The following is a 10,806-nucleotide window of genomic DNA, read 5'->3' on the forward strand; positions in this document are numbered from 1 at the left end:
GTCGCTCAGACGCCCGACTGTGGCATTTCTTTTAAAGCCCTTTATGTGGTGTCGCTCAGACGCCCGACTGTGGCATTTCTTTTAAAGCCCTTTATGTGGCGTCGCTCAGACGCCCGACTGTGGCATTTCTTTTAAAGCCCTTTGTGTGGTGTCGCTCAGACGCCCGACTGTGGCATTTCTTTTAAAGCCCTTTATGTGGTGTCGCTCAGACGCCCGACTGTGGCATTTCTTTTAAAGCCCTTTATGTGGTGTCGCTTAGACGCCCGACTGTGCCATTTCTTTTAAAGCCCTTTATATGGTGTCGCTAAGACGCCCGACTGTGGCATGTTTGTTATTTATTTCATAATTTTAATACTGCTATGTTATTGCATATTCATAATTAACATGCTTGTACGTATCAGAGTTTTATTTAACTTGTGCGACTGACGTCATGAGCATAAAAATATTTTCAGCACATCATTGTTATATTATACCTATGTTCATAATGTTTGCGAGTACATTCAAAGTACTCACTGGCTTGTCCCTGGCTATTGTCTTGGCCAGATTTCTTACACGGAGAGGAGCGGCCTTGATGACAGCCCCGGAACCCACGTAATGGTGATAGTAGCCTCGCGAAGATAGGAGTTAACCTGGTCAGCTGTTCCTGTGGGAAATGGAGTCCCATATACGCTGACGATCCACAAACCGCTTCCGCCATCAACCACTAGAAACCATTTGTTGTACTCACAGGCCAGAATGGTCTTGTACTACATATGTTGTATTTTGCTTTCGATTTCTGTATCAAGTTGGTGCCTCATCAGCTAACAGTTATCCTAGGGCTGGTGAGCACAAGGGCCATTTTCTGGAAATTAATACCCGGAAAACCGGTCGTGACAAACTTGGTATCAGAGCCAAGCTGACCATTGGCTAATCCTATCTTAGCCAGGTCGAAAAAAATTTAGGCAAACCAACCCACCAGACCTTAACCAAACCCCAGCCAAGCTTCTCGTGCAAGATGGCCACACAGTGACCCCGACACTTTTGGCAGTCGGTGCCCAACCTATCAACCTAGCCTGTCGATCACGCGCTAGTGACCAGCACCCAAGAGGTCTCCTTCACAATCGTGCGAAGGAAGACTCCGTCCCCTTTTTCTATAAAAAGGGGCACGCTAGCCCCAACCCAGCACAGCACATTCTCTACCCCAAGCCAAGCCATAATGCCTGGCCCCGTCGTGCACAATGAAACCACCGCAACCAACCTTGGAGGTTTTGTGACCATACTCGCAAACCTCACCCGTCGTGCCTACGCGTTAGAAGAGCCCCCAGAATATGTTGTGTACCAAGGGTCCATGAGCGGCGAGAGCCGTTAATTCTGGGCCACTGTGCACATCTACGGTAGGGGTCTATCTCCAGAACGCCCCTACAGGTTCACCGGAAGGACAACTTCCTTTGAGCCACAAGCCATCCAGCTAGCTGCTCGAGAGACTATAATACAACTCCGGCAGTTGTCACCCAGAGTTAACTGTCGCTCGTTCTACTACTACCCCAGACGCGAAGGGTATGGTAGACCACCCCAAGTTGCCAACGGAGATCACGAGACGGATCCTGCATTATTGCACCTAGTGCGCTATGTAAGTGCACTAGAGGCACTGTTCGACCAGATCACCATTGATCTGATCGCAGCTCAAGGAGAGCTGGTTCGCCGAGCCCCGGCAATCAGGGAAGATGAGCCCGACGCCGACAACCCAGTCGTACTGTTCGGACACCCGATCGAGACCCTGAGGTCAGCTTCAACCATCAACCGAGATGCTTTGATGACCCCAGAAGTGCTTCGTCGCCTTTTGGGAGCACACTCCAACGGGGTTGTGGCTAACAATCCCCGTGATGGTCATCATCGCTACCCCGACCCTGCAGTTCCTCCACCATCTCCGGCTTATCCTGACAGTGAGACACATGGAGAAGCCTCGACATCCACAAGGCACGCCCGTTTGGATATAAACGAGGTAGACTAAGCCGTACGAGTAGTGCCGAGTCTCAGTGTTTCCTCGCTTTGTAATCGTGCGATCTTGTGAATAAACGCAGCCTGTCGTTGTGCCTCTGTTTTAATAGTAGCCTTGCGTATATGTCAGCACGCTATTGCATATTTCTTCCAAGCACAACTACCAAGACCACCCCGACAACCCCCACAGTGATACGTCACTTTAGTGAGGTATGTATCTGTGGCCTTGACCTCGACCTTTGGAGCTAAGCTGGCAAATTTATTACGTTTCACCACGGTAAAATGACCCAGTTCCAGTGCTATAAAAAGGCCACCTCGTGACCTTACCAAGCACCCCACACCTTGTGCACCAACCTCACAACCTTTTTCCTGTCATGCCGAGCCCCAGTATTTATCTGAGAACCCCAGATGCAACCCCAGGTAGCTTTGTCAAAATATTGTGGGACTTTACCTGCAGTACCATGGGTTCCACCCAGCCACCCCAGTACGAGCTGTTCAAATCGAGAATCACCCCTTCCACCTCGGAATATTGGACAGCAGTGCACATCCCTCCCATAGACCCCAACCAAGATCCAACGGAGGTTTCCTTCATGGGGAAATCTATGTCAACCCCACGCCTGGCCATAGAAGCTGCTGCGAAGGAAGCAATTGCTCGCCTTTGATCCGCAGTACCCTATGCCCACGAACGAGGATATTATTACTTTCCGAGCCGTGCAGCACCCGGAGGAGTAACATCTTTTCTCGGTGGACGGATTGAGAGAGACCCAGTGCTAGCCAACCTTATCCAGTATATCATCGCTCAAGAGCATTTGAACCAGCGAGTGATGGATTACCTCCAGAGTCTCGCCGATTTGAATCCTCAGGTTGCAATCGGCAGACTACTGAGGCCCGACTCGGAGAGACGCATACATCGACTGGTCAATCCACTTCCTCCGATAGAAGAGGAGTGTATTCCATTGCCAGAGACTTTTTCTCGAGACCCTGTCCAGTTAGCATTCTCATTTTAGACGTCACTGCTATGTGTGTTATTTCAGCATTTATTATTGCGTTGTAACTTATGCATGGTGCCTCGAATTTGTGCGACGAGTCGAGTATTTAGTTTCTACTAGTATGAGTAATTTTCTTGTGATAAACCTTTGTAATCGCGAAAAATCCTAGAATGAGATTTCTTTTCCCTGAGTTGCCGCATCGTTTATCCCCTCACTACATGGATTATTTTTATTCACGCAGCACCACGGCAGCACACTCACAACCGCTTGAACACATATGGAGTATTTGTTTTTCACAACGGCTCTTAGCAAATCTCGAGGACGAGATTTTTTTAGGGGGTTAGTAATTGTAACACCCCAAAAATTTAACCAGGTTTTAGTTATTAAAATTTTGCCAAGAGTTTAAATTTTTTGCCTGCAAGAATATCTCTGTTGATTTCAAAACTTTTCTTTTAATATTAAGGAATTTTTCCCAAGTGGATCCTTCCAAAACATATTGGACTTATATGCCCTCTCACTAAAAACATCTCTCAATCAGTAGATTTATTTATTAAATTATTTCACCCTGAGCTTTATTCATTAAAATGACTTGTTTTAAGTTTTTGAAGCTCTTTTTGTACTACAACCAGTTGATAGATTTAACTAAAAGTCCAACCAAAATTTGGAGATGTCATGTGATGTCTCTAAATCACTTTTGTGCAATTATAAAATTATTTCATTGCATATTTTGAGTGCTACACATGTTTTTCTTCTCTGGTCCAGTGGACAATTTTGCACTACAACCCTTTTAAATATTTCTTTCTAGATTCCACCAAAATTATGGGATGTTGGTAGTATCATATGATTCTACTTTATGCAAAAACCCAGTGGGGTTATTTTGAAAATTTTGAGTGAATCAACCTCATCTTCATTCTGGTCCAACATGATGGTTTGTACTGCAACCATATTCTTGCTTGCTCTTTGGCCCTAGATTCTTTTCCCTACTTGTAGTCCCCCATGCTAAACCCCTAAGTCCAGGAGCATGCACTCATTGGATCATTTTTGGTTCATGAAATAATGCCATTCACCTCCTATCCAGATTTGAAGTTCTGCAAAACTTGCACCAGCAAGTTTGTGATTTTCACCAACTAACCTCATCACCCTCTTGTGCATCCAAAGAGACACTGATCTGGAAGAATTGGCCACTCCAAGAAATGCCTAGGTGCCTGTGGCATTTTGTCAAACACCTGGAGTGCATGGACATATTTGGCATGAGTCTTTGTCTGCATTGTGAACTTGGTCTCCTGACCAAACCACCTTGTCCCTTGATCTTCCCTCTATCACTAACCTAGTTCTGTTGCTTGCCAACCTCACCTGAGACCTCTAGCATGCCCCGGCATTTTATCGAACACATTCCGTGCGTGCTCTGGGCGCGAGCAGAGCACGCGTATTGCATGAGCCACGGCCGAGCCGACACGTCGCGCCCCTGGTTTTGGCCCGCTCTGCAGCGCCACGCCACGCACTCCCCTTCTCACAGCAACGCGCCAAGCCGCCCTGGCAGCCTACATCATCGCCGTCAGAGCCTTGGCGGCACGCCGGCGTCCGCAGCGCGCCCCTGCCTCAATAGGTGCCGACAAGCCACCAGCGCTCGCCAGCTGCCCCCTTAAGCATCTCCGGCTCATTCGCAGCCTCGTCCCCTAGCGCGCGTCGCCGCCACGTCACCATAGCTACAGAAAGACGGTTTGCCGTCGTCCTTATTGTTGGCCGCCTCGGAACCGACCTCCACCCCCTATATAAGGGCCCCGGAGCTCAATCGAGTCCTCGAGCAACCTCTAATGATCCCCCTAGAGCTATCATGGCCAGCAGTCGAGGAGGGGAAGGCCATCTTCCCCCGAGTCCGGCCGGTTCGGTCGCCGCCAAGTCCCGGCCGATTCCGTCACCACCAGTGCCTCCCCCTCTCCACTCTCTCCACCAGGAGCCTTCCCTTCCTCCCGTGAGCCCGTCCCCTTGCTCAATTTTGATCGGGAGCCACCGCAGCCCCAAACCCACTTTGCTCCCGAATGCCTCCGCCGCCGCGAAGCTCGCCGCCGGCAGCTCACTCCGTCCTCGCCGACCCAGCGACCACCGGAAGGACCACCCTGGTCTTGCGGATCCATCCCGACCATCTGGAGCCCGCGAGGAGCCGCCGTTCGCCGGCGTTGATCGCCATTACCTCGCCGCCGTTCGGGCAGAGAAAGAGGAGGGAGAGTTGGACTGGTCAAACCTGACCAGTGGGCCCCCTGGACCCACTGTCAGTGACCCCGTCCAGTCCACGTGGGATAAGTGGAAGCGCATTTCCAAAATGCGCCTTCTACGTGTACGTATATATTCGAAACGTTTTTCTTTGTTGTTTTTATTTTAATAACAGATTTTGACCAAACTTTGACCGGCTGTATCTTTTTAAATACAACTCCAAATAAATTAATTCTTTTTCCTACCTCTCTCAAATATGGTCTAGTTTATTCTAAGATTTCTTCAAATTTTTTTCAAAAACAACTTTTTGTGTTGTTTTGATTTTGTGTGTTAACTCATATATATTCTTTTAAATAGGATTTTTGAAGATTTCAAGATGTTTTGGAATGCACCCTTCTTTCCCATGACCTAAAGGCAAGCATTCTGAACCCCGGCATAATATTTTTGGTGTGTTCGTTGACACGTTTAGAACACCACCTCATTTCGAAGGACTTGTTATTTCATGTGGTATGATCATTTGCATGGATGCATATTAGTGATTTCCATGCTGTTGGAAATGAGTATACTTGTGATGGTAATCATCCTCATGTATCTTGCATGCATGCCGGAAAGGAATCCGAGAAAGCCTCTGCCTTGGGTAGGCGTGAGCTTGTCGCCGGTCTCCGTCGGGACGGGTATGTCCGGTATGGCATAGTAAGATATAATGAGTGTTGATTGTATTGGTTGAATTATATTTGTTATACATGTCATGCAGGAAGCTATAAACCTCCTGAGTCGACCGTAGATCGAGTCTTGTTCCAGTAACCCCCATACTTATTTCGTACTACCACTCGTCTCTACAACAAGTATAGTACGGTTCAGTAAGTTGTCAACCTCTTTCTAGCACACACCATACAGAGAGGCCATGGTGGAAGATACCGGTTGTAGCTGGTAGGCAGGCCACCTGGTCCGGGGGCATGGGTGTTTCCGGTTGAGACCGAGAGGGGAGGCCGCCCCTTAGAGCGTGCAATATAAATTTGATCCCATGCTACGCGAGGTTGTAGCCTCCCCACTTAGAGTTTGCTTGACAGGTGTCGTGGGTGATTCCAGACACGTGTGAGTTAAGCTGGTGTGTGCAAGTTAGGTGTGTTTTCAACAAAAAGACCGTAGACGGAATTAGTCCCGATGGACTAAAGGATTCCGTTACTCGTGGATAAAGAGTACACCCTTTGCAGAGATTAAACCTATTCGAATAGCCGTGTCCATGGTTAAGGACTACAGTCTGGGATGGGTCAAGTGTCGGTCTTAGTGTCGGTCTTCGGAGGTGAAACTGTTAAACCAGAACTGGAAACACAACTTGTGACTTGTGATATTTATGATTATTATTTTGTTGTGGACTAACCCGTGATATTATTGGTATTATCGAATATCCATGGGATGGTTCTACCTCCTGGATATTCACTGTGTTTTCTTTTTAAAGCCCTTTATGTGGTGTCGCTCAGACGCCCGACTGTGACATTTCTTTTAAAGCTCTTTATGGGGTGTCGCTTAAACGCCTGACTGTGGCATTTCTTTTAAAGCCCTTTACGTGGCGTCGCTCAGACGCCCGACTGTGGCATTTCTTTTAAAGCCCTTTATGTGGCGTCGCTCAGACGCCCGACTATGGCATTTCTTTTAAAGCCCTTTATGTGGTGTCGCTCAAACGCCCGACTGTGGCATTTCTTTTAAAGTCCTTTATGTGGTGTCACTCAGACGCCCGACTGTGCCATTTCTTTTAAAGCCCTTTATGTGGTGTCGCTAAGACGCCCGACTGTGGCATGTTTGTTATTTATTTCATAATTTTAATACTGCTATGTTATTGCATATTCATAATTAACATGCTTGTACGCATCAGAGTTTTATTTAACTTGTGCGACTGACGTCATGAGCATAAAAATATTTTCAGCACATCATTGTTATATTATACCTATGTTCATAATGTTTGCGAGTACATTCAAAGTACTCACTGGCTTGCCCCTGGCTATTGTCTTGGCCAGATTTCTTGCACGGAGAGGAGCGACCTTGATGACAGCCCCGGAACCCATGTAATGGTGATAGCAGCCTCGCGAAGATAGGAGTTAACCTGGTCAGCTGTTCCTGTGGGAAATGGAGTCCCATATACGCTGACGATCCACAAACCGCTTCCGCCATCAACCACTACAAACCATTTGTTGTACTCACAGGCCAAAATGGTCTTGTACTACATATATTGTATTTTGCTTTGGATTTCTGTATCAAGTTGATGCCTCATCAGCTAACAGTTATCCTGGGGCTGGTGAGCACATGGGCCATTTTCTGGAAATTAATACCCGGAAAACTGGTCATGACATGAAGTCAATGAGAATTATTCCTTCCAAACTTTTTATATGAGTACAATACCTAGTCATACTTGGTTCAAAAATATATCCAGGAATTTTTTATTTTTTTTGAATTATTAAATTATTTTTGAATATAGGGGGTGGAGCACCCGAGTGCTCCTAATCCGCTTCCGTCTCATCAGATAGAGAAAGTAGACTCTCACCACACATGCATCCTTACTCCTCACTTCAACTTTTTCAGTTTTATGCACCAGACCACACTTTTTCTTCCCAAGGACCCGCCTCTTACAGAGGATATCGCTGCTCCATGCGAACCTACTTTTCCTAACATCGGATCCTACATGGCGTATGAGGTATCACCCCGAGGCTATGCATTGTACATGCCCTAAAGCCTATGGTCAATCTATCTCTCCCTCCCCCTCCATCTCTCTCTCTCAACAAAGAAAGTCGATCCATTGCCATACACACAGTGGATTTGGATGAGTACTCCTAGTCCCCTAATCCTATTCGGCACTTGAGGCGTCGGTTATAGGCTACCTCATCAACCGGCGCACATGCCCCCTCTGCCTTATGCCGACCCATTCACATCTTTTTTCTCTTCTGTTAAAGTGCAGAAAAACTGAAACAAACCGCGATAACCAGCGGGACACCTTAGCTGTTGTTACTTCTTTTCTCTTCTTCAAATATAACGCTAAAGGAAAACGCAGCGGTTTCCCCATTTGGTTTTATTTTTTTGTTTTTGTTTTCACCAGTTTTTCTTTTATTTTTTCATTGCATTTTCTCTTTTCATTTTTTCCCTTTTTAATTTTTTGTATTTTTTTAAAAAATTTGAACTTTTCTTAAATTCATGACTTTTTTAAAATCTGTGAACTTTTCTTCAAATTTGTGAATTTTTTCGAATCTATAAACTTTTTAAAAAATCCGTGAACTTGTTCACAAGACAAGTAATTTTATTCAAATTCATGAACTTTTTCTCAAATACGCTAACTTTTTGTCAAAGTCTATGATTTTTTTAAAAAAATGATGATTTTTTTTCAAATTTGTTGATTTTTTCTTTCAAAATGAATGAACTTTTTTCCAAGGTTGATGGAATTTTTTTTCAAGTTTGTGACTTTTCTGCAAAGATTATGTGATTTTTTTTCAAAATTGATGGACTTTTCTCAAATTTGTGAACTTTTTAAATATTAATGTATTTTTGTCAAAATTGTTAAACTTTGTTAAAAAATAACCTTTTCAAATTCATGATTTTTTGAATCCTTTTTCTATTTCATGTTTTCTTTTTCCAAATAATTTATACTAGGTGTATAATATATGTTATACGCAGGACTGAAAGGGTGACTATTGTTTCCTCGTAGTAGACAACATGTCGAGGTCGGTCTACTCACTAGTGGTTATCTCAGTAGGACGTCGACAAAACATTTTTCTTCGTGTTTTCCTTTTCAGCATGTTGCTCGGCCAGCCCGCTAGGCGCCACGTGCGAGCGCCAACAACGCTAACTGGCACTTAGAGCGCCAAACAGGAGGGAGCTTCTGCTGGACGCTCTTTGCGTCAAATTGGTGTCGACGCACAAGGAGGCAGCCTGACTGGGCCGGCCCATCGAGCTGTACTGTGTGAGAAGAAAGGGAAAGCAAAAAACAAGCCAGGCACGATGCTAGGAATCGAACTTACGACCTAACGATTGCAACCGCGTACTCCTGGCCACTCCAGCTGACTAGAGTTTATGTAGTATAACAACGCATATCTAAAAGAACTCAGGATGCCTGTACAACCAGCCAAATCTACTGTAACGAGCCGGAGTTAGTTACTGTAGTGAACATCTTAAAAACAAAATGAATATTTTGAAAAAGTGCAGATATTTTTTCAATTTCTGGACAAAGTCTCGTAGACAGGAAAGTTGCATATGCCTGAATTTTTTAAATCGCAAAAAGTGTTTGCAAAAACGTAAATCATTTTTTGTAAGTTGTGAACAAATTATGAAATTCTGAACATAATTTTAAAGCATGAACATCTTTAAAATTTTGAACAAATATTACAAAAATGGAACATTTCAGGAAATTCCACGCAAAAATTTGAAACCACGAACATTTTTTGAATATCTGAACAAAAATTTAAAAATATAACATTTGAAGAAATATCTAACAAAAATTTGAAACCGCAAACATTTTTTTGAAATTCTTGAATACTCTTTGGAACGCAAACATTTTTTGCATTTTAGACCAAATTTTGCAACTACAAACATTTTTTAAATTTGTGAACAAAAAATTGAAAAATGGAAAATTTCATGAAATATCTAACAAAAATTTGAAACCTCGATTTTTTTAAAATTCTTCAACATTTTTTGCATTTCAGACCAAATTTTACACTGCGAACATTTTTTTGCCATTTCAGAAGTTTCTTCAAAATATGAACATTTTAAAAATTTGTGGACAAATTTCGAAATATGGGAGCATTTTTGAAAATTCCTGTATGTTTTTTTTGAAACTCAACCATTTTTTGAATTTGTGAACATATTTTAGAAAGAGGAAATTATTTCAAAATCTGTAAAAAAATTGAAACTCCAAAAAATACAAAGTTCACAAATAACGAGAACAAATTTTGAAACTCCAATTTTTTTGAATACGGGAACAATTTTTAGAACAGGAACGTATTTGGAAAATATCTGAACAAAAAGTTGTAAACATGAACATTTTTTGAAAACGCGAACAATTTTTTGGAAAACACGAAGAGTTTTTGAATAATGGGAACAAAAATGTGAAATTCCAATTTTTTTTTAAAATTTAAACGAATTTGAAAACACAAAGATTTTTTTGAAAATCACGAACAAATGTTGAAACTCCGAACAAATTTTGTACATTTTTTTGAAAAGAATGATTTTTTTTTGAAACGTAGACAATAAAAATCCGAGCAAAGTAGAACTTTTTTTTAAAAAATATTGCGATTTTTCTAAAAGAAAAATAAAAGGAAGAAAGAAACAGAAAAGTGAAAACGAAAAAATGCGACAAAAGGAACAGAATAGCAGCCTTCTTGTATGTATAAGACACTAGTGTTGTTAAGCTCATGTGGCTAGCAACGTACGTCCACGAGAAGGAGGTTTGAGGTTTGATTCCTAGGTCTCTTCGTTTTTTTTGAAGGATTTTCTCTGTAGGAAGCACCCGTCATGGGCCGGCCCACGAAGGATCGATGGGTGTGCGACAAGTCGACACTTTGCCACAGAATGTGGCGGATTTTCTCTGCAGGAAGCACCCGTCATGGGCCAGCCCACCAACGATAGATGGGTGTGCGACAGGTCAACA

This window comes from Triticum dicoccoides, chromosome 3B (genome assembly GCF_002162155.2).
Source record: "Triticum dicoccoides isolate Atlit2015 ecotype Zavitan chromosome 3B, WEW_v2.0, whole genome shotgun sequence".
Classification (NCBI taxonomy): Eukaryota; Viridiplantae; Streptophyta; class Magnoliopsida; order Poales; family Poaceae; genus Triticum; species Triticum dicoccoides.